General features: G+C 44.5%; 2 long non-coding RNA genes across 2 annotated transcripts in view; both read right to left on the bottom strand.

The window, feature by feature from the left end:
* Positions 1-23,868, bottom strand: part of LOC130363132 (uncharacterized) — a 51,984-nt gene that overhangs the window by 11,403 nt on the left and 16,713 nt on the right. The window contains exon 5 of the long non-coding RNA XR_008891735.1: positions 2,648-2,730. This is a non-coding gene — a long non-coding RNA (uncharacterized LOC130363132). The remainder of the gene's footprint in view (positions 1-2,647; positions 2,731-23,868) is intronic.
* On the bottom strand, positions 9,063-9,528 carry LOC130363133 (uncharacterized). The gene is made up of 3 exons (XR_008891736.1): positions 9,436-9,528; positions 9,249-9,349; positions 9,063-9,162 (listed from the first exon to the last, which is right to left on the bottom strand). It is a non-coding gene; the product is annotated as an uncharacterized LOC130363133 (long non-coding RNA).

A 23,868-nucleotide genomic window follows, 5' to 3' on the forward strand; every position in this document is an offset into this window, starting at 1 on the left:
TTCACGGCGAAAAATTTACAGGTGGAAAAAATAATTTTATTTTCGCGCAAAATTCGCACGCAATTTGCACAGAATTGCGAGCGGAAATGGGGGAGAAAAGTGAAGGTTTTTTCAGCCATTTCCGCGCAAATTTTTTTACCATTCACTTCTATTGATTTCTGCTCGTGGATTCCGCTTGAAGAATGAAAATGCTCATTCTTCAAGCGGAACGGAATTCAGCGTCGCAATTCCGCTAGCAGAATTTCCGCAGTGTGAACAGGACAGAGGAAAAAACATTAAAGGGGTATTCCAGGAAAAAACTTTTTTTTATATATCAACTGGCTCCAGAAAGTTAAACAGATTTGTAAATGACTTCTATTAAAAAATCTTAATCCTTTCAGTACTTATGAGCTTCTGAAGTTAAGGTTGTTCTTTTCTGTCTAAATCCTCTCTGATGACACCTGTCGCGGGAACCGACCTGTTTAGAAGAGATTTGCTATGGGGATTTGCTTCTAAACTGGGTGTTTCCCGAGACAGGTGTCATCAGAGAGCACTTAGACAGAAAAGAACAACCTTAACTTCAGAAGCTCATAAGTACTGAAAGGATTAAGATTTTTTAATAGAAGTAATTTACAAATCTGTTTAACTTTCTGGAGCCAGTTGATATATAAAAAAAAGTTTTTTCATGGAATACCCCTTTAAAGTCAATGGGCAGAGGAGATGAGCATTAATTTGGAGCAGAGAATTCAAGAGGAATTACTCGAGTAAATTCCTCTTGAATTACTCCGTGTGACCGCACCAGGTAGCTGTTGCACCTAGGTCCTGGTGCTTGGGAGGGGGGATCCAAAATACCCCACATAAGAAGATTAGAAAGGACTCATGGAAGTGGAGGCCCAATTTTTCAAGGAGTGATTGAACCCTATATTTCATCTTGTAAGACCGTTTTTGGATGCGTTCCAAGTGACCGCTCTCGGTAGATCAGAAGACAAAGGACGGAAAATGGAAGCTCGAGATGGCGCTGCTGCCGATAGGTATAGGAGTAAACAGGTAACTATCTTTTCGAAAGTTTTTTCAGAACCAACAACGCGTTTCAGGGTATTAATAACCCTTTCATCAGGCGTGATGAAAGGGTTATTAATACCCTGAAACATGTTGTGTGTTTTGGAAGTAGCAGCAGCTGAGTTCCTCTCTGGATTAGGGTACGTTCACACTACGGAATTACCGCGGTGTGAACTTAACATTAGTGTGAATGGGTCTTCCGCGAGACCCTTTCACACTGTGGAATTTTAGCGGTGGACAATTCCGCTGCTGAAATTGTTCCGCGCAAAGAAAGAACATGTTCATTCTTTGCGCAGATTCAGCGAGCACTGCATAACCGTCAATGGTGACGGCTCAGTGTCCCGAGGCCCTAGCGCCGAAGTATTTTCGGCGGAGGCCGCCAGACGGAATCTCCTCTCGCGGAATTCAGCGAGCGGAGATTCCGCAGTGTGAACGCAGCCTTAAGCACAACCGCACCAAATGAGTGCGTTCTTGACTCACCACTTTATGGTCATCTGTACTAAGTAGGGATGTCCAGATACCTCATCTAATGTCCCTGATACCAAATCCGATACCTGGTGAAGTGCTCCCCTCCGCTTCCCTGTTCTCTGGTCTGCATCACTGCCGCTGCCCCATTCTGCCGTCTGCATTATGGCGTCACGGACGTCACTCCACTGCGCCCAGTGTAATGCTACGGAGGAAGCAGAGTGACGTGTAGGTCACATGCTCCTTCATAAGATGCCATGATGTGGATGGCAGAAAGGGGCAGGTGCAGTGATGAGTATGGGGCTGTGGAGCGGCGACACCGACAGGCGCAAGTGAGAAACTACAACGGGGGGTCCTGCTGCTAATGTCTTCCCCTATCTATACTACCTACAAGGGGCTACTACCTACTATTAAAGGCAATCTTACAGCAGAGTCACCTGCAGTAACTTGAATTTATATGTAGATAGGTCAGGTGACCCGGTTTCTACCGCTGCTCACCATGTGATCATTAGCCCAATCGCTCCGGAGACATCGTTCTTGCCGCCAATGCAAATTCCCTGTTCTGTCCAATGGAGAAGAGAGAAATCTTGTCTCATACTACAGCAGCCACCTCCGCTGCACACAAGGACCCACATATCATACGGTAAACAGCGCCAGAAAGCGCGTCACCCTGGTGTCAGATTCCCTTTAAAATAAAAGTACTCGTAATTGGTATCGGTGAGTACAAGAATTAAAGTATCGGTACTCGTACTCGGTATCGGGACATCCCTAGTACTAAGGATTCTTCACAAGGAAGCGCTCCCGTGTATTTCATGTGCTCTAGGTAGATGTCCTGCTCCATATTAGATAATACGTGCACGGAGAAAAAACACATTGACGCAGGACTGAGTCAAAATGGTTCTCTGCTTTATTCTATTGCATACACACAAGATATATCCTTCAGCAGGGCGTAACGCGTTGTGTAAGCATTCTAATTGGTTGGCAGACTACTTTACGTAAGCATTGCATCATATTTCCAGGATGGTAACACAGGGCGTAGTACAGGATGCAACCGCCATCTTAGAAGAATGATCTTCATTTTGTATCTATTATCCATAACAAGACTATGGTGCAAACAGACCTGTACATGGCGGACACTACGCACCTGCAGAGCAAACATCCAGAATCCAGTTATCTGTGACCTCGGTGGGGGTGTCCGTCAGCCTCCTGCGGGGCCCGCCATTAATCCTATGTACATAGAGAAGGACTTAATGCAGTCTACCAGGCTCAGGTTCTCACAGCTCCTTATCTCTGGGGGTAGAAGTAAACAGATTATTCCACTGGCTGCTTCTAACAGGATTACATTGTCGGACGTGGAATCCACATCACATATATAGGGGCAGATTTATCAATTGGCCATAACATTAAAACCATCTACCTAATATTGTGTTTCTCCAATTTGTGTCACGTGGACATAGAGTCCACTAGATCTCTGAAGGTGTCCTGTGGGATCTTCACTGAGACGTCAGCAGCAGATCCTGTAAGGTGTGAGGTGCGTTTAGGGTCGCCACCTGACCGGTATTTTGGCCACCCTGCCCGTATGTTTATATAAAAAATACTGGCTATGCAATGGCCGATATTTATCCAACCAATCCTCCAACTCCTGGAATGTTGCACCATGTACTATACCAGTGTTTCCCAACCAGTGCGCCTCCAACAATTGCAAAACTACAACTCCCAGCATGCCCGGACAGCCGTTGGCTGTCCGGGCATGCTGGGAGTTTTAGTTTTGCAAATGCTGGAGGCACCCCTGGTTGGGAATCACTGACCTATACTATATAGTCCAACATGCTGGGAGTTGTAGTTTTGCAACAGCTGGAGGCACCCCTGGTTGGGAATCACTGACCTATACTATATAGTCCAACATGCTGGGAGTTGTAGTTTTGCATCTGCTGGAGGCACTCCTGTTTGGGGAAACACTAACCTATAATATTTACTACTATATAGTCCAACATGCTGGGAGTTGTAGTTTTGCAACAGCTGGAGGCACCCCTGGTTGGGAATCACTGACCTATACTATATAGTCCAACATGCTGGGAGTTGTAGTTTTGCAACTGCTGGAGGCACTCCTGTTTGGGGAAACACTAACCTATAATATTTACTACTATATAGTCCAACATGCTGGGAGTTGTAGTTTTGCAACAGCTGGAGGCACCCCTGGTTGGGAATCACTGACCTATCCTATATACTATTATATAGTCTAACATGCTGGGAGTTTTAGTTTTGCAACAGCTGGAGGCACTCCTGGTTGGGAATCACTGACCTATACTATATACTACTATATAGTCCAACATGCTGGGAGTTTTAGTTTTGCAACTGCTGGAGGCACCCCTGGTTGGGAATCACTGACCTATACTATATACTACTATATAGTCCAACATGCTGGGAGTTGTAGTTTTGCAACTGCTGGAGGCACTCCTGTTTGGGGAAAACACTAACCTATACTATATACTACTATATGGTCCAATATGCTGGGAGTTGTAGTTTTGCAACAGCTGGAGGCACCCCTGGTTGGGAATCACTGACCTATACTATATAGTCCAACATGCTGGGAGTTGTAGTTTTGCAACTGCTGGAGGCACCCTGGTTGGGAAGCACTGATCTAAACTATATACTACTATATAGTCCAACATGCTGGGAGTTGTAGTTTTGCAACTGCTGGAGGCACCCTGGTTGGGAAACACTGATCTAAACTATATACTACTATATAGTCCAACATGCTGGGAGTTGTAGTTTTGCAACAGCTGGAGGCACCCCTGGTTGGGAAATACTGACCTATACTATATACTTCTATATAGTCCAACATGCTGGGAGTTGTAGTTTTCGTTTGAGGCAGCTGCTGAGCCACAGGCTGTATACGGGCATGCTGGGAGTTGTAGTTAGTAACTAACTGCAACTCCCGATCAAAAAGTCCCATCAAAAGAAAAACAATACTGTTAAAAACTACAGATCGGGGCACAAAAATGAGCCCGTATAGGGAGAAATAAAAAAGTTTTTGCACCCTGATCTGTAATTTTTACCAGGACCATTTTTGTTTTTTATCGCTTTTTTGTATTAAATTCAGGAGTGACAGTTAGTTACTAACTACAACTCCCAGCATGCCCCTATACAGCCTGTGGCTCAACAGCTGCCTCAAACAAAAACTACAACTCCCAGCATGTTGGACCATATAGTAGTATATAGTATAGGTCAGTGATTCCCAACCAGGGGTGCCTCCTGCTGTTGCAAAACTACAACTCCAAGCATGTTGAACTATATAGAAGTATATAGTATAGGTCAATGCTTACCAACCAGGGTGCCTCCAGCTGTTGCAAAACTACAACTCCCAGCATGTTGGACTATACAGTAGTATATAGTATATAGGTCAGTGTTTCCCAACCAGGGGTGCCTCCAGCTGTTGCAAAACTACAACTCCCAGCATGTTGGACTATATAGTAGTATATAGTATAGGTCAGTATTTCCCAACCAGGGGTGCCTCCAGCTGTTTCAAAACTACAACTCCCAGCATGTTGAACTATATAGTATAGGTAAGTGTTTCCCAATCAGGGGTGCCTCCAGCTGTTGCGAAACTACAACTCCCAGCATACCCGGACAGCCGTTGGCTGTCCGGACATGCTGGGAGTTGTAGTTTTGCAACAACTGGAGTCACCCCTGGTTGGGAAACACTGGTATAGTATATGGTGCAACATTTCGGGAGTTGGAGGATTGGTTGGATAAATTCCGGACATTGCATTGCCGGTATTTTTAATATAAAAATAATATTTTTAATAAAAAGTTTTTCAGCAGTTTGCACTACAGCAGCTCTTCTGTGGGATCAGACCAGAAAGATATCCTTAAACCCCAAACACATTAACGACCCTTAGGTCCCAATGACCCTGTCCCCAGTTACTGGTTTCCCTTTTTTGGACACTTTTGGTAGGTACTGACCACTACCTAAAATGGACACCTCACATAACTGGATATTCTGTAGATTTTATGACCCAGGAGTCTACACAACACTTGGCTCTTGTCACGGTCTCCCAGATCCTTACACTTTCCTATTTTTTCTGCTATATCTTGGGATAATGTTTGTGGTGTCGGTGAGGGTAATGTCTGAATTAACCTTTTCGTGACGCCAGGGCATGGTTGACCTATACACCACCTAAGGTAGACCAGCTTGTACTGGGCCAGGCACGGCGCAAATAATTACTCTGACGCAAGGTTACGGATAACTGGTTGGCTTTACTGAGGTTGGAAAGGTGGTACAATCCGTTACAGCTCTGATTAGCGTGAAGGAGATGCAGGGGGAACTTAAGGAAGCTCATCGGGTTGCTGGCACTTATAGTTGATTGTGCTGTATATGACTGATGCAACCCACGCTAGACTGTAGGTACTTGGACTTGACTAACTTGCTGGACTTGACTTGAATTGATTCCTGGACTGTAGGCTTACCGCAAGGCTTTGATTTTCACGTGGGTAATGGGGTTAACTGGTGGTAGATGCGCGGTTGCTGGACTAGGCCTCAGGCCTCCTTCAGAATCACCTCACAGACAGACTTCACACATCTCTCAACTATACCACAGCTCAATCTTGAACTCTGAACTCTGGTTACACTATATATGGGAGCAATTTAGAGAGATCCCATTGGGCAGATAAGTCACATGGTTCCCCTCTGCATACTCCCCTAACAACAAGGCCCATGGCAACAGGTTTAAGGTTTAAAGAGACAAGTGCATAGAAAATACCAACACATTAACCATTGCATAACATTGCATTACACTGAGAAATATAGAGAGTCCTGAGGAGAGTGGGCCCAAGACGGACATTGAAGCAGCATCTGCCACACAGGATGGGCAGGAATACAGAAGAGCACATTATTCTGTACTGGGTCACCACAGAATTATGGAAAGTTAATTATGTTATTTACATGATCATTTTACCCCATAAAGAATCTTGTGGTGCTCATAGGCTTCAACGATGAACAGATATCTCACTGACCTAAGCATATCTTCCCATGTGGGGTCATTATGCTGGGTCAAATATTAATTTAAAGCGTACCTGTCCTATCACAGAAACAAATAATGCTTCTATATGTTACTCACTAAGTCAGGCAAATGCTTTACATGTCTTTTTTTTATGTGTCTAGCTTCTGTATTTGGCTCCCGAATCCCTCTGTTCTGCTGCTCACTCATTCTGACCTCCACTGCTCAGGAAGGGGCGTGTCTGAGCACGCTCTCACTCACCATACCTTCACTTCCTTCCTGATTCTGCTGTGCAGTGCTGGGTCTTTTTATCCAGTCACTGCCGGCTGCTCTGTAACCCCCTGTGCTTCAGCTGGGACTTGACTTCAGTCATTAAAGAGGTATCAACTGGCTCGATAAAGTCTGACCACAGTGCTCTCTGCTGACACCTCTGTCCACATCAGGAACTGTCCAGAGCAGGAGCAAATCCCCATAGCAAACCTATCCTGCTCTGTACAGTTCCTGACATGGACAAAGGTGTCAGCAGAGAGCACTGTGGTCAGACAGAAAAGAAATTCAAAAAGAAAAGAACTTCCTGTGGAGCATACAGCACCTGATAAGTACTGGAAGGACTAAGAGTTTTTTTTTATAGAAGTAATTTACAAATCTGTTTAACTTTTTGGCACCAGTCGATTTGAATTTTTTTTTTTTCACCGGAGTACCCCTTTAAGCTTCATCACATGGACAATGCACTAAGTATAGAGACGACCAAAGTTATTTATTGGACAGGATGGTGACTTGTTCCCAACATATATAAAAAGCTTCCTACTGCCGTCCTTGGACCTTGTCTTATATTGCGTAATTTTTCTCTCTTTTTTAATGAAAAACCTTTAATAAAAATTGTAAAAAAAAAAAAAAACAGCCTACATAATACCGCCATACAGTCCATACTGTATAATCCCTATATAACACTACTATATAGTGAAATCATAACATGGCCATTTACTGCTCAAACAATACCGCCATTCAATGTTGTACCCAAACTACCATTCAGTGTAAAAACTGTACAGCCACATAGAGCCTAAATAATACACCCATATGGTGCTCACATAATATCGCCATATAGATAGAGTGAGTATTGTGCGGCTGTAAGAGTTGAGCGAACTTACAGTATATTGGCTCGTAGCGAACCTCGCAACTCGGCTGTTGATTACCGTATTTTTCGCCATATAAGACGCACCCAATTTTAAAGGCGGAAAATCTAGAAAAAAAAGATTCTGAACCAAATACAATGTAAAGTATAGGACAGTGATCTTCAACCTGCGGACCTCCAGATGTTGCAAAACTACAACTCCCAGCATGCCCGGACAGCCAACATGCCGGGAGTTGTAGTTTTGCAACATCTGGAGGTCCGCAGGTTGATGACCACTGGTATAGGAGGTTATACTCACCTGTCCCCGCCGCTCCGGACCCGTCACCACTGCCCTGGATGTCGCCCTCCATCGCTGTCGCCGCGTCCCCGGGGTGTCCCCGTCGCTCTGGAACGTCTCTGCTGCCCGGTATCCTCGCTCTCCGTCTCCGCCATCACGTTGCTACGCACTCCGCTCCTATTGGATGACGGGACGGCGTGCGCGACGACGTGATGACGATGAAGGAGAGCGTCGGCTATGCAGGGGATTCGCCGATCAGACACCGAGGAGGCAGGTAAGGTCCCTCCCGGTGTCCTGTAAGCTGTTCGGGACGCCGCGATTTCACCGCTGCGGTCCCGAACAGCCGGGTTAGTGTCAGTTTCGCTTCAGACGCGGCGGTCAGCTTTGATCACCGCGTCTGAAGGGTTAATACAGGGCATCACCGCGATCGGTGGTAATGTCCTGTATTAGCCGTGGGTCCCGGCCGTCGATGGCCGCAGGGACCGCCGCGATAGGACAGGGTTTTAATGTGTATTTGCCGTATAAGACGCACCAACTTTTCCCCCCCCTAGTTTTGGGGAAGAAAAAGTGCGTCTTATACGGCGAAAAATACGGTACTTTAGTCGGCATAAATCAGTTCAGCTTTCCAAGGGCTCTGGTTGCCTGGAAAAGTCTAGGATGACAGTCTTAGGTCTCCTAGGTCTGTATCCACCTCGAGCCCTTGGAAAGCTGAACTAATTTATGCAGACTAAAGTAATCAACGGCCGAGCTGCGAGGTTCTCTACGAGCCGATTTACTGTAAGTTCGCTCAACTCTAGCGGCTGTCATTATACAGCACACCTCACTCTATTGTTGGGCACACTGAAAACTACCGAAAGTGTCAGTACAGGCAGGAGCCCCCAAGAGCTGGGAGCTTTGGGCAACTGCCCAGTTTGCCTGGCCCTGGCACAAGTTCTAGTTCCCGACGCCTTTAATCACATGTTATCTTTATGACTTTTTCAGCCTCCTGCTCAGGCCAGCGAAAAATGGGACAAAAAGTTTAGAAACAACCATTTTGCACTTGTTTTTTGAGTCCCAGGAGAGCGCTAAGTGTGATTGTGCTGTATATGACTGATGGCAACCCACGCTAGACGGTACTTACTTGGACTTGACTAACTTGCTGGACTTGACATGAATTGATCCTCGGACTTTAGTGCTTACCGCCAGGCTTTTGTTATGAGGCTGAGGAGGCTTTACTGCAGCCAATTAGCCAGAAGGGGGCGCTCCACAATCTGTGGATAAAATGAAAGCTGCGTCACATAAGACGACGTATAGGGGTGCAGACCTAAGTATAAGACCGTGAACCGGTCACACCAACCTTTCTTTAATATATAGTGCAGTGTTTCCCAACCAGGGTGCCTCCAGCTGTTGCAAAAGGCTTTACTGCGACCAATTAGCCAGAAGGGGGCGCTCCACAATCTGTGGATAAAATAAAAGCTGCGTCACATAAGACGGCATATAGGGGTGCAGACCTAAGTATAAGACCGTGAACCGGTCACACCAACCTTTCTTTAATATATAGTGCAGTGTTTCCCAACCAGGGTGCCTCCAGCTGTTGCAAAAGGCTTTACTGCGACCAATTAGCCAGAAGGAGGCGCTCCACAATCTGTGGATAAAATAAAAGCTGCGTCACATAAGACGGCATATAGGGGTGCAGACAGAAGTATAAGACTGTGAACTGGTCACATCAACCTTTCTCTAATATATAGTGCAGTGTTTCCCAACCAGGGTGCCTCTCGATATTGCCAAACTACAACTCCCAGCATGCCCGGACAGCCTTCGGCTGTCCGGGCATGCTGTGAGTTGTAGTTTTGCAACATCTGGAGGCACCCTCATTGGGAAACTGTGATATCTGTATGGTGGCCTTAAAGGGAATGTATTGCCTACATTTATTTTCACTTTTTTTTTTTTCTTTTTCTATTTTCTGATTGTAATTTTATTTTATTTCATTTTTTTTGTACATTATTATGGAGGCAGCCATCTTGCCTGAGCTATTTTTAACATCATTAAGAGGTATGCTTTTCAGCAAGTCCCATGAATATATTCAAGAATAGACAGGAGCTATCCCATTCAAATTAATGGGAAAGGTTTCTGGGTATTCTCTGTGACCTATGCGAAGGTCATTTCACAGGGAGGGGGAGGCTGATCTGTGGGTTTCATCTACTGGCATCACCTCTCAATGTAATGCTGTACTGATTACTTTTTCTTAAATTTTTTTGAACATTATTATGGGCAGCCATCTTGCCTAAGCTGTTTTTAACAGCATTTATAGAGATGCTTTACTGTAAGCCCTATGGACATAGGAAACAATAAAAAGGAGCTGTGGGAAACATTCCTGGGTGTGCTCTGCGACCTTTACAAGGTCAATCCACAGAAAGGGGAAGAATGAGCTGTGAGCTACCTCTATTGTTTTTTCTATATTCCTTTCACTGTAATGCTCTCTTTTCCTTATCAACACAGAAAGAACAAAAATTCCCAGTTTAGTTTTAAGCCTAGTGGCCAGAATGGAAACTGCAAGATTTCAGGATTTTTTTTTTATAAAATAGATAGTAAAATGGAGAATTTGAAGAAGAAAAAACGTTCCCCCCTAAAAAACTTGATTTAAACAATAGTTTATGTTATGAGGGTTAATGAAGCTACTCTTGTTGGAGAGGTTTAGGTGTTTTATAGTTTCACATCTACTACATAAAACAAAACAAATATATATGAACCCCCAAACATTATTCCATATGCAGTTCCTTAACACAAAAATAAATATATTGAAAAATTTAGGTAATAAACCTAATAGAAGACCATAAATTCCCAACCATGATCAAAGATAAAAGGAATAATACAAACCAAACGGGTTTCTAAAAATGAGATCATCGGGGATCACCTGTCCCTATGATATTGAGGGTCTTACGATCACCATTACATACTCGGAAATGTGGATTTCCCCCTTTTTGGAGTCCTATTAGGTCTTAAGAGTCAAAGGGGTACTCCGTTTTTTTTGTTTTTTTTAAATCAACTGGTTCCAGAAAGTTAAACAGATTTGTAAACTACTTCTATTAAAAAAAATCTTAATCCCTCCAGTACTTATCAGCTGCTGTATGCTCCACAGGAAGTTGTGTAGTTCTTTCCAGTCTGACCACAGTGCTCTCTGCTGACACCTCTGTCCATGTCAGGAACTGTCCAGAGCAGGAGCAAATCCCCATAGTAAACCTCTCCTACTCTGGACAGTTCCTGACATGGACAGAGGTGTCAGCAGAGAGCACTGCGGTCAGAACGGAAAGAACTAAAAACTTCCTCTGTAGTGTACAGCAGCTGATAAGTACTGGAAGGGTTAAGATTTTTTAATAGAAGTAATTTACAAATCTGTATAACTTTCTGGCACCGGTTGATTTAAAAAAAAAAAATTCCACCAAAGTACCCCTTTAAAGGAGTACTCCGGTGCACACTTTTTTCATGTTATCCCGTCCAGGCTGCAAAATAAAAGAAAACGCACTTTATCTTACCTGCCAACGAGCCCCCGAATCTCCGGTACAGGTGTTCGGTCCCCGGGCTGTATTCTTCTTACTTCCTGTTAGCCCGGCACGTCACACGGAGCTTCAGCCTATCACTGGCCGAGGCGGCACATCGCTGCGGCCAGTGATAGGCTGAAGCTCCGTGTGACGTGCCGGGCTAACAGGAAGTAAGAAGAATACAGCCCGGGGACCGAACACCTGTACCGGAGCTTCGGGGGCTCGTTGGCAGGTAAGATAAAGTGCGTTTTCTTTTATTTTGCAGCCTGGATGGGATAAAATGAAGAAAGTGTGCACCGGAGTACTCCTTTAATGTTTACTTCAAAACAGTCACTTGGGTTTTGAAGCGTAAAGGGGTACTCCGACCCTAGATAGGGGATAAGACGTCTGTTCACAGGGGGTGGAGGGGTGGTGGATGCTGCAGCCAGCGGCTGTCTGGGCATCCTGGGGGTTGAAGTTTTGCTACATCTGGAGGGTCACAGTTTGAGACCACTGTATTAAAAGGTCCATCTGTACCCACAGTCTCTAAAGTGTATATAGATTGGTGCCTTGTTTTGATGACAAATTTTCCCAAAATAGTTAAATTACTAAGATAACTCAAGTTACCTAAATACTACCAGAATTAGTCTTTTACTGTTTTTTGGGGAATTTTTTTGGATTATTTCCAGTGAAATCTCCAGGCCTTATAATAAAAACTTGCAAATAACAGTAAAAATCCCATAGATAACAAAATCAGCAGACAGCCCCATGACAGCCCCACACGATCCAGTAAAGCCTGTAGACACGATCCAGTAAAGCCTGTAGACACGATCCAGTAAAGCCTGTAGACACGATCCAGTAAAGCCTGTAGACACGATCCAGTAAAGCGTGTAGACACGATCCAGTAAAGCCTGTAGACACGATCCAGTAAAGCCTGTAGACACGATCCAGTAAAGCCTGTAGACACGATCCAGTAAAGCGTGTAGACACGATCCAGTAAAGCCTGTAGACACGATCCAGTAAAGCCTGTAGACACGATCCAGTAAAGCCTGTAGACACGATCCAGTAAAGCGTGTAGACACGATCCAGTAAAGCCTGTAGACACGATCCAGTAAAGCCTGTAGACACGATCCAGTAAAGCCTGTAGACACGATCCAGTAAAGCCTGTAGACACGATCCAGTAAAGCCTGTAGACACGATCCAGTAAAGCCTGTAGACACGATCCAGTAAAGCCTGTAGACACGATCCAGTAAAGCGTGTAGACACGATCCAGTAAAGCCTGTAGACACGATCCAGTAAAGCCTGTAGACACGATCCAGTAAAGCCTGTAGACACGATCCAGTAAAGCCTGTAGACACGATCCAGTAAAGCCTGTAGACACGATCCAGTAAAGCCTGTAGACACGATCCAGTAAAGCGTGTAGACACGATCCAGTAAAGCGTGTAGACACGATCCAGTAAAGCCTGTAGACACGATCCAGTAAAGCCTGTAGACACGATCCAGTAAAGCGTGTAGACACGATCCAGTAAAGCCTGTAGACACGATCCAGTAAAGCGTGTAGACACGATCCAGTAAAGCCTGTAGACACGATCCAGTAAAGCCTGTAGACACGATCCAGTAAAGCCTGTAGACACGATCCAGTAAAGCCTGTAGACACGATCCAGTAAAGCCTGTAGACACGATCCAGTAAAGCCTGTAGACACGATCCAGTAAAGCCTGTAGACACGATCCAGTAAAGCCTGTAGACACGATCCAGTAAAGCCTGTAGACACGATCCAGTAAAGCCTGTAGACACGATCCAGTAAAGCGTGTAGACACGATCCAGTAAAGCCTGTAGACACGATCCAGTAAAGCCTGTAGACACGATCCAGTAAAGCCTGTAGACACGATCCAGTAAAGCCTGTAGACACGATCCAGTAAAGCCTGTAGACACGATCCAGTAAAGCCTGTAGACACGATCCAGTAAAGCCTGTAGACATGATCCAGTAAAGCCTGTAGACACGATCCAGTAAAGCCTGTAGACACGATCCAGTAAAGCCTGTAGACACGATCCATTAAAGCGTGTAGATACAATCCAGTAAAGCGTGTAGACACGATCCAGTAAAGCCTATAGACACGATCCAGTAAAGCCTGTAGACATGATCCAGTAAAGCCTGTAGACACGATCCAGTAAAGCCTGTAGACACGATCCAGTAAAGCCTGTAGACACGATCCAGTAAAGCCTGTAGACACGTAGACATTTGGCCATTACTTATCTGGGTGTTTACATCTGAAGGGTAATTTAGATGCAGATGTTGTCCTGATCTGGACAGTCTTCCCCGTTCTCTCCATGCTTTAATGTTTATTATTGGCCAACGAGACATAAAATACAGAGTGTTCCAGGGCTCGGGTCCTGCAGGAAGGCATGGGAATGCAATTCCTGCACTTTTTCCACAGCAGAGTGGAAATCTTGAGTTTCTACACTTTTTTCCCCAGGACTTGACCCCTGTAGTGTTCCCCACGTCATCATCACTCCTGCAGATCAATGGTGAAGCTAAAAATAAGATAGGTTCTCCAACCGAACCGTCAAAACTGCCAAACTATCCTCACTAGAGAAGCTTTTTGGTCAAATTCCACCCATGGCCGTCACCATTTATAATACTGAACAGGGTTTTGACATCTGTTCATCTCCTTTTGTAACGCGTATTTCCCAATAATATGCTACGGATCTCAACGGGGAATCACTTTTTTGTTTGGCCAAAAATTGGTCAGATTTGCAGCTATGTATGAAGCCCATAGGGCTGTATTTGTGGGAGGGGCTGGTGGCCTTTATAACACTTCCAGTCCTTCTCATTGGGGCGGTTGTTGCGTTTCGCATCCACCCAACTCTCCCTTTCTTTCCTTAAAGGGGTACTCTGCCCCTAGACATCTTATCCTCTATCCAAAGGATAGGGGAGAAGATGTCTGATTGCGGGGGTCCCGCCTCTGGGGACCACCATGATCTCCCTGCCGAACCCCGTGTTCGTTTAGAGCGTCAGGTGCAGCACCGGAATCTCGTGATGTCACGGCCAGGCCCCCTCAATGCAAGTCTATGGCAGGAGGCGTGGCCATCACGAGCCTCTACCCCGCATCGCCAGTCATCCGGCACAGAGTGAAGTTTACTCCATGCACTGGATGTCTATGATGCCGCAGCCTAGTTCACGGGGGGGTCCCCAGTGGCAGGACCCCCACGATCAGACATCTTATCCTCTATTCTTTGGAAAGGGGATAAGATGTCTAGGGGCGGAGTACCCCTTTAATCATCTTATAGGGTATGCTCTCTATAGGCGTGCCCTCTACACGCGCGGTTATGGCACACATCAAACCGCTGGGTATGGTTATGGGCCACCGGTAAGTTGTCTTATTTAAGCCCTGACCACAAAAAATCTATAAACCTATAAACCACAATCTCAAGATGGTTGAAGCAAGTTTATGTGGTGACAGTGAATGATCCAGCTTGTTTTTCGGCACTGACCTACTGACACCGAATGGCCATTGTTTCCTTTAGGACAGTGGTCCCCAAACCAGTCCTCAGAGCCCACCTGGAGCGTGACGTCACAATACTCCAGCCCTGTGATCGGCAGTCATCAGACCCGGAGCAAACATGCTCCGGGGGCTGATGGTAATGGGGTGCTGTGTAAAAGATCTCGGGGGTCCCCAGCGGCCGGACCCCCGTGATCAGGCATCTTATCCCCTATCCTTTGGATAGGGGATAAGATGTCTTAGCGCCTGAGTAAAAAACAAAGAAAAAGGGGGATTCAGCTCACCACCGTGCGGTATTGGATGCAGGAGCTCCGTAGTTGCAGGAAAGCAAGGCAGGCAAGGCGCGGGCCGTGTCCTGGAGAACAATGGAAGAAGAAAGCACACGTGCAGGGGGGCCTCCAGCTGCTCCAAAATGTCCAATTAGAAAATTAAAACTTCACCTTTAATATAGCATGTTTAAAAACGAAGGATATCCATGATGGAAATAAAAGAAGAAGGAAGGTAAACCGACGCGTTTCGAGCCTGTACTGGCTCTTAGTCGTGGCACTGACTAAGAGCCAGTACAGGCTCGAAACGCGTCGGTTTACCTTCCTTCTTCTTTTATTTCCATCATGGATATCCTTCGTTTTTAAACATGCTATATTAAAGGTGAAGTTTTAATTTTCTAATTGGACTTTTTGGAGCAGCTGGAGGCCCCCCTGCACGTGTGCTTTCTTCTTCCTTAGCGCCTGAGTACCCCTTTAACACTCTGAACTTCTCTTTGCCATTCTCTCACAGAGGGTCCATCAGGTTTAATCCAGTTACGCACTATTACCAATCTTGCATAGACCAAAGTCCTACATAAGAACTCCTAAATCGTCCCCTATATTTTCTATGTCCCCTAAAATAACGAACACAACACTACGAGGAATCTTTTTACTATTTTATCTTCAAGAATGTTCATTCAATACTTGCTCCCAGTAATTAGATATTACTTGGCAATCCCACATATAATGTCTAAAATCTGCATCCTCACTTCCACAACTAAGGCAATTTGACGATTCACATATACCAAATTTCCTCATTTGGATGGGGGTATAATAGCCCCTATGTAACATCCTAAACTGGATGATTTTGTGCTGCATATTCAGTGATACTCTATTCAAATTAACACCAATATTGTGCCAAGTTTCATCCACCAACCCGCCGACTTCTTTCATCCAATTTTTTTTATATTTTTCCACCCATCCTCTCCTAACCAGGAGTTAAAAAATTTATACAAACGTGACAAGTTTTTTTTTCCCCCAATTCCAACTTAATAAACCATCAAAAATGATATGGTAATTTATAATAAAACAGCTTTTATCTGTTGTGCAGGCGACCATGTGTTTAATTTGTATATAATAAAACATTTCACTGTCCTTCATCCCAAATTTTTCTTTAACCCCTTAAGGACTCAGGGTTTTTCAGTTTTTGCACTTTCGTTTTTTCTTCCTTACCTTTTAAAAATCATAACCCTTTCAATTTTCCACCAAAAATCTATATTATGGCTTATTTTTCGCGTCACCAATTCTACTTTGCAATGGCGTCAGTCATTTTACCCAAAAATTCACGGCGAAATGAAAAAAAAATCATTGTGCGACAAAATCGAAGAAAAAACGCCATTTTGTAAATTTTGGGGGCTTCCGTTTCTACGCAGTGCATATTTCGGTAAAAATGACACCTTCTCTTTATTCTGTAGATCCATATGGTTAAAATGATCCCCTACTTATATAGGTTTGATTTTGCCGCACTTCTGGAAAAAATCATAACTACATTAAGGAAAATTTATACGTTTAAAAATGTCATCTTCTGACCCCTATAACTTTTTTATTTTTCCACGTACAGAGCGGTATGAGGACTCATTTTTTGCGCCGTGATCTGAAGTTTTTATCGGTATGATTTTTGTTTTGATCTGACTCTTTGATCACTTTTGATTCATTTTTAATGGTATAAAAAGTGACCAAAAATACGCTTTTTTGGAATTTGGAATTTTTTTGCGCATACGCCATTGATCGTGCGGTTTAATTAATGATATATTTTTAGAGTTCGGACATTTACGCACGCGGCGATACCACATATGTTTATTTTTATTTACATTGTTTTATTTTTTTTTATGGGAAAAGGGGGGTGATTCAAACTTTTATTAGGGAAGGGGTTAAATGACCTTTATTAACACTTTTTTTTTTACTTTTTTTTTGCAGTGTTATAGGTCCCATAGGGACCTATAACACTGCACACACTGATCATTGTTATCCCATAGGGACCTATAACACTGCACACACTGATCTCCTATGCTGATCATTGGCGTGTATTAACACGCCTGTGATCAGTGTTATCGGCGCTTGACTGCTCCTGCCTGGATCTCAGGCACGGAGCAGTCATTCGTCGATTGGACACCGAGGAGGCAGGTAAGGGCCCTCTTGGTTTCCTGTCAGCTGTTCGGGACGCCGCAATTTCACCGCAGTTTCACTTTCGCTTTAGAAGCGGCGGTCAGCTTTGACCGCCGCTTCTAAAGGGTTAATACCGCACATTGCCGCGACCGGCCATGTGTGGTATTAGTCGCGGGTCCCGGCCGTTGATGAGCGCCGGGGCCGACGCGATGTGATGCAGGGTCGCACCGCGGCACAGGTCGTTAAAGGGGTATTCCAGGAATTTATTTTTATTTGACTGTGCTACAGGGGCTGTAAAGTTAGGGTAGTTCATAATATAGTGTCTGTACCTGTGTGTGATGGTTTTCTCACAATTCTTCTGTGATTTTAACCCTAATATTTCTTTTTAACAGAATACAAAATGACTGTTGTCTCAGATTTTTCCCAGGTTGCAATGCGGCCGAGACCTGACATCACTAGTCAGCTGATGACAGGGAGCCTGTAGGCTTCAATGGGTGGAGCAATCAATCTGCAACTAATGCAACAGCTGGAGGCACCCTGATTGAAAACCACAGGTCTTTTGAATGGTTGCAGCTCATTTATGTTTCAATGGGTGGGGTGGCTGATGTGTGGGAGGGAGGAAAATGGAATTGTGGCATTTGTAGTCAAAAAAGGAAAAGTCAAACAGGAAATACTAGTTCACAAGAAGCTAGCCACAGCGTTACGGTAATCTCACAACATAGCCATTTAGCCCCAAGACAAGTGCAGATGCTTCCTAAGCATGTCCATTACTGTCTGCCAGGTACATACTAAAATCACTGCATGGTGGAGAACCCCTTTAAAGTGTTTAACTTCATGTAACTCATCAAATGTTTGAAAATCGAAAGTTACAGGAATATTTTTTCTAATTCTAACTAAAAAGAAGCTCATTGACATGCCGCCATCATAGGATAATGGTCAAATGGGAAAATTTAGAAGAACAGTCGGGGCCTCCATAACCTTGGGGGCGTAGAGGGCCTATTATGACTGTTTAGTCTTCTCATTGACAGCTAATGGACTTGGTTGTCTCCATATCTCCCATAGACATCAGTAGGGATATCATAAGCGGCCATCTCTTGTATAGTATAGATCACAGCACACATGGAGGCCCCGAGCTGTGTTTTCCATTGCATTTCCCATTGCCTTTTTGCATATTTGTTGGCAGGGCCAGGTGGGCTCTTCATCATCCAAACTTTGGCCCGAGGGGCCTCCAACAGCTTTACAGGTAACCTGTCAGGTCCATGAGGCCCCACACACCAACCTTGTGACCTGACAGGTCAGGAGAACAGCGCTCCAATAATGTACAGTCATGGCCGTAAATGTTGGCACCCCTGAAATTTTTCTAGAAAATGAAGTATTTCTCACAGGAAAGGATTGCAGTAACACATGTTTTGCTATACACATGTTTATTCCCTTTGTGTGTATTGGAACTAAACCAAAAAAGGGAGGAAAAAATGCAAATTGGACATAATGTCACCAAACTCCAAAAATGGGCTGGACAAAATTATTGGCACCCTTAACTTAATATTTGGTTGCACACCCTTTGGAAAAAATAAGGGAAATCAGTGTCTTCCTATAACCATCAATAAGCTTCTTACACCTCTCAGCCGGAATGTTGGACCACTCTTCCTTTACAAACTGCTCCAGGTCTCTTATTGGAAGGCGCCTTTTCCCAACAGTAATTATAAGATCTCTCCACAGGTGATCAATGGGATTTAGATCTGGACTCATTGCTGACACTTCAGAACTATCCAGTACTTTGTTGTCATCCATTTCTGGGGCTTTTTGACATATGTTTGGGGTCATTGTCCTGCTGGAAGACCCAAGATCTCGGAAACAAACCCAGCTTTCTGACACTGGGCTGTACAGTGTGACCCAAAATCCATTGGTAATCCTCAGATTTCATGATGCCTTGTACACATTCAAGGCCCCCAGTGCCAGAGGCAGCAAAACAACCCAAAACATCATTGACCTCCAACATATGTCACTGTAGGTACTGTGTTCTTTTCTTTGTAGGCCTCATTCCGTTTTCGGTAAACAGTAGAAGGATGGGCTTTACCAAAAAGCTCAATCTTGGTCTCATCTGTCCACAAGACATTTTCCCAGAAGGATTTTGGCTACTCAAGTTCATTTTGGCAAAATGTAGTCTTTCTTTTTTATATCTCTGTGTCAGCAGTGGGGTCCTCCTGGGTCTCCTCCATAGTGGGGTCCTCCTGGGTCTCCTGCCGTAGCGTTTAATTTCATTTAAATGTTGACGGGTAGTTTGCACTGACACTGATGCTCCCTGAGCCTGCAGGACAGCTTGGATATCTTTGGAACTTGTTTGGGGCTGCTTATCCCCCATCCAGACTATCCTGTCTTGACACCTTTCATCAAGTTTTCTCTTCCGTCCACGCCCAGGGAGATTAGCTACAGTGCCATGGGTTGCAAACTTCTTGATAATGTTGCGCACTGTGGACAAAGGCAAATCTAGATCTCTGGAGATGGACTTGTAACCTCCAGATTGTTGATATTTTTCCACAATTTTGGTTCTCCAGTCCTCAGACAGTTCTCTTCTCCTCTTTCTGTTGTCCATGCTTAGTGTGACACACACAGACACACAATGCAAAGACTAAGTGAACTTCTCTCCTTTTTATCTGCTTTCAGGTGTGATTTTTATATTGCCCACACCTGTTACTTGCCCCAGGTGAGTATAAAGGAGCATCACATGCTTGAAACAATCTTATTTTTCCACAATTTTGAAAGGGTGCCAATAATTTTGTCCAGACCATTTTTGGAGTTTGGTGACATTATGTCCAATTTGCTTTTTTTCCTACTTTTTTGGTTTAGTTCCAATACACACAAAGGGAATAAACATGTGTATAGCAAAACATGTGTTACTGCAATCCTTTTCTGTGAGAAATACTTCATTTTCTTGAAAAAGTTCAGGGGTGCCAACATTTACGGCCATGACTGTAAGTAAAAATTAAAGGGGTACTCCGCCCCTAGACATCTTATCCCCTATCCAAAGGATAGGAGATAAGATGTCTGATCACGGGGGTCCCAGCTGCGGGATCTGTGCAGCACTCGGCGTTTGTTTAGAAAGCTGGGTGCGGGCATCATTATGTCACGGCCACGCCCCTTGTTATGTCATGTCACACCCCCTCAATGCAAGTCTATGGGAGGGGGCGTGGAGCCCACCACGGCCTCTCCCATAAACTTGCTTTGAGGGGAGTGGCATGACATCACGAGGGGCGAGGCCCTATGCTCAGTCTGTCAATCAAGTCTGACTGGCAATAGGGGGCGCAGCGAGTGTGACTAAAGAGTGTGACCAGCCATGAGTGGTGGAGAATACATTTGGAACACTGTTCTCCTGACCTGTCAAATCCCTGGATCAGTGTGTGAGACCCCAGGGACCTGTAAGGTTTCCTTAAACTTGGTGGAGGCCCTGGGTCCAAGGTTTGTTAAACACCAGTGTCTGGGGAAGGGGGTGACCTTATTGTATTTGCTCGTCATGACTTCCATAACCAGTCATGGCCAACAGGGATTCTATAATGCGGTTATCCTGACCTGCCAGGCCCGGGGCTGGTGTGTGAGGCCTAGGGTCGCCACCTTTCTTGCAAAAAATATAAAAAATACCGGCCATGCTAATTTGCATAATTAATTATAAATGCGTGACATCACAGCATACACATATGCGGGGGACGTTTTCTCCTATTCTGATCCCTATAGCCTTTTCATTTCTATTTATATGGCCTGTGTGAGGCTCATTTTTTGCCCCCCGATCTGTAGTTTTTAGTACCATTTTTCTTTTGATGAGAGTGTTTCCCAACCAGGGGTGCCTCCAGCTGTTGCAAAACTACAACTCCCAGCATGTTGGACCATATAGTAGTATATATAGTATAGGTCAGTGTTTCCCAACCAAGGGTGCCTCCAGCTGTTGCAAAACTACAACTCCCAGCATGTTGGACTATATAGTAGTATATAGTATAGGTCAGTGTTTCCCAACCAGGGGTGCCTCCAGCTGTTGCAAAACTACAACTCCCAGCATGTTGGACTTTATAGTAGTATATATAGTATAGGTCAGTGTTTCCCAACCAGGGGCGCCTCCAGCTGTTGCAAAATGACAACTCCCAGCATGTTGCACTATATAGTAGTATATAGTATAGGTCAGTGTTTCCCAACCAAGGGTGCCTCCAGCTGTTGCAAAACTACAACTCCCAGCATGTTGCACTATATAGTAGTATATAGTATAGGTCAGTGTTTCCCAACTAAGGGTGCCTCCAGCTGTTGCAAAACTACAATTCCCAGCATGTTGGATTATATAATAGTATATAGTATAGGTCAGTGTTTCCCAACCAGGGGTGCCTCCAGCTGTTGCAAAACTACAATTCCCAGCATGTTGGACTATATAGTAGTATATAGTATAGGTCAGTGTTTCCCAACCAAGGGTGCCTCCAGCTGCTGCAAAACTACAACTCCCAGCATGTTGTACTATATAGTAGTATATAGTATATAGGTCAGTGTTTCCCAACCAGGGGTGCCTCCAGCTGTTGCAAAACTACAACTCCCAGCATGTTGCACTATATAGTAGTATATATAGTATCGGTCAGTGTTTCCCAACCAGGGGTGCCTCCAGCTGTTGCAAAACTACAGCTCCCAGCATGTTGCACTATATAGTAGTATATAGTATAGGTCAGTGTTTCCCAACCAGGGGTGCCTCCTGCTGCTGCAAAAAACTATAACTCCCAGCATGTTGGACTATATAGTAGTAAATAGTATAGGTCAGTGTTTCCCAACCAAGGGAGCCTCCAGCTGTTGCAAAACTACAACTCCCAGCATGTTGCACTATATAGTAATATATAGTATAGGTCAGTGTTTCCCAACTAAGGGTGCCTCCAGCTGTTGCAAAGCTACAACTCCCAGCATGTTGGACTATATACTAGTATATAATATAGGTCAGTGTTTCCCAACCAAGGGTGCCTCCAGCTGCGGCAAAACTACAACTCCCAGCATGCCCGGACAGCCAACGGCTGTCCGGGCATGCTGGGAGTTGTAATTTTGCAACAGCTGGAGGGGGTCTGGTTGGGAAACACTGGTATAGTATATGGTGCAACATTCCGGGAGTTGGAGGATTGGTTGGATAAATACCAGCCATTGCATTGCCGGTATTTTTAATATAAAAATACTGGCAGAGTGGCCAAAATACTGGCTAGGTAGCAACCCTAGTGGGGTCCCAGGTTTATTTTAACTTAGTCCTGAATTTTATACACTGATTCCTGCCACCATGTTGCCTGTTGTACCCCAGAGAGGCCTCGGTCCAGACATTCACAGAATCAGTATTTGCTGACGCTGTCAGACTTTCCAGCTGCTCATTTGTTGGATGTTGCCCTTAGGCTACAAGTTATTCTGTCTTACATGTAGTTTGGCACAAGCCTTAACACCTCGGTGCTGCAGTCACAACAAATGTATTGTCACATGTGACACGGTCCTCTGCATTTCCTGCCTTGAATACATTTATCTATCATGTACATAGACCAGTGTTTCCCAACTAGGGTGCCTCCAGCTGTTGCAAAACTACAACTCCCAGCATGCCCGGACAGCCGTTGGCTGTCCGGGCATGCTGGGAGTTGTAGTTTTGCAACAGCTGGAGGCAACGTGGTTGGGAAACACTGACATAGACCTTACCTGTCCTCCTAACCTGAGGGCAGCATCATATTTCATGTCAACCTGTTTTTTGCATAAATTTATGGGTAGATCTACCTGCACAAGGTTTGCAACAGCTGGAGGCACCCTGGCACCCTGGTTGGGAAAAACTGACATAGACCTTGCCTGTCCTCCCCTATATGTCTTATTAAAGGGGCAGCGTCATATTTCTGTCCACCTATTTTTTCGCAAAAATATTATGGGGGAGATTTACCTGCACAAGGTTTGATAAATGAAATAGCTTGAACTGGTACATGTAAAAAGAGTCCTTGTATATGAAATGTCTATACATGCTCTGAACTTATAAAGACTACTGAAGGATATAACTATGACATTATACATAGCATTAAATACTATTCTGACGGATTGGGCTGCCAGAGGCTTTTTACCCAATGCCTTGGCTACTGGGGTCCCTCGGTGGACACACTTCTCCCCAGAACTCTATGTATATCACTAAACATTTGTTAGCTTATTTTTTTTTTCTCTACGTGCGCAGTGTGTTAACAGGAATACCTTCTGGCCAGCAAAGTATCCTGGGCGCGTGGACATAAGAAAATATTAGACATTTTTACCATAGACATTAGCATTTGACTATAGTGTACTGAACTATAATAAATGCTACGGCCCTGCTGTAGATATAGACATATATACATGACTTAATGTGGTATTAGTGGACTATGTGTAGCAAAGGACTCTATGTGTTACTTGAATCTTTCTGTGACAAGTCAATCTTTCTATCTGGCTGGAACTTGGCCTTGAGTGGACCGTTGGGACCTACGCAGCACCACCTCTTGGTATTCAGGAACGCCTACTTCTTTGGGAGCTCTTGACTCGATTGGATTGC

The sequence above is a fragment of the Hyla sarda genome, chromosome 3, assembly GCF_029499605.1.
Source record: "Hyla sarda isolate aHylSar1 chromosome 3, aHylSar1.hap1, whole genome shotgun sequence".
NCBI lineage: Eukaryota > Metazoa > Chordata > Amphibia > Anura > Hylidae > Hyla > Hyla sarda.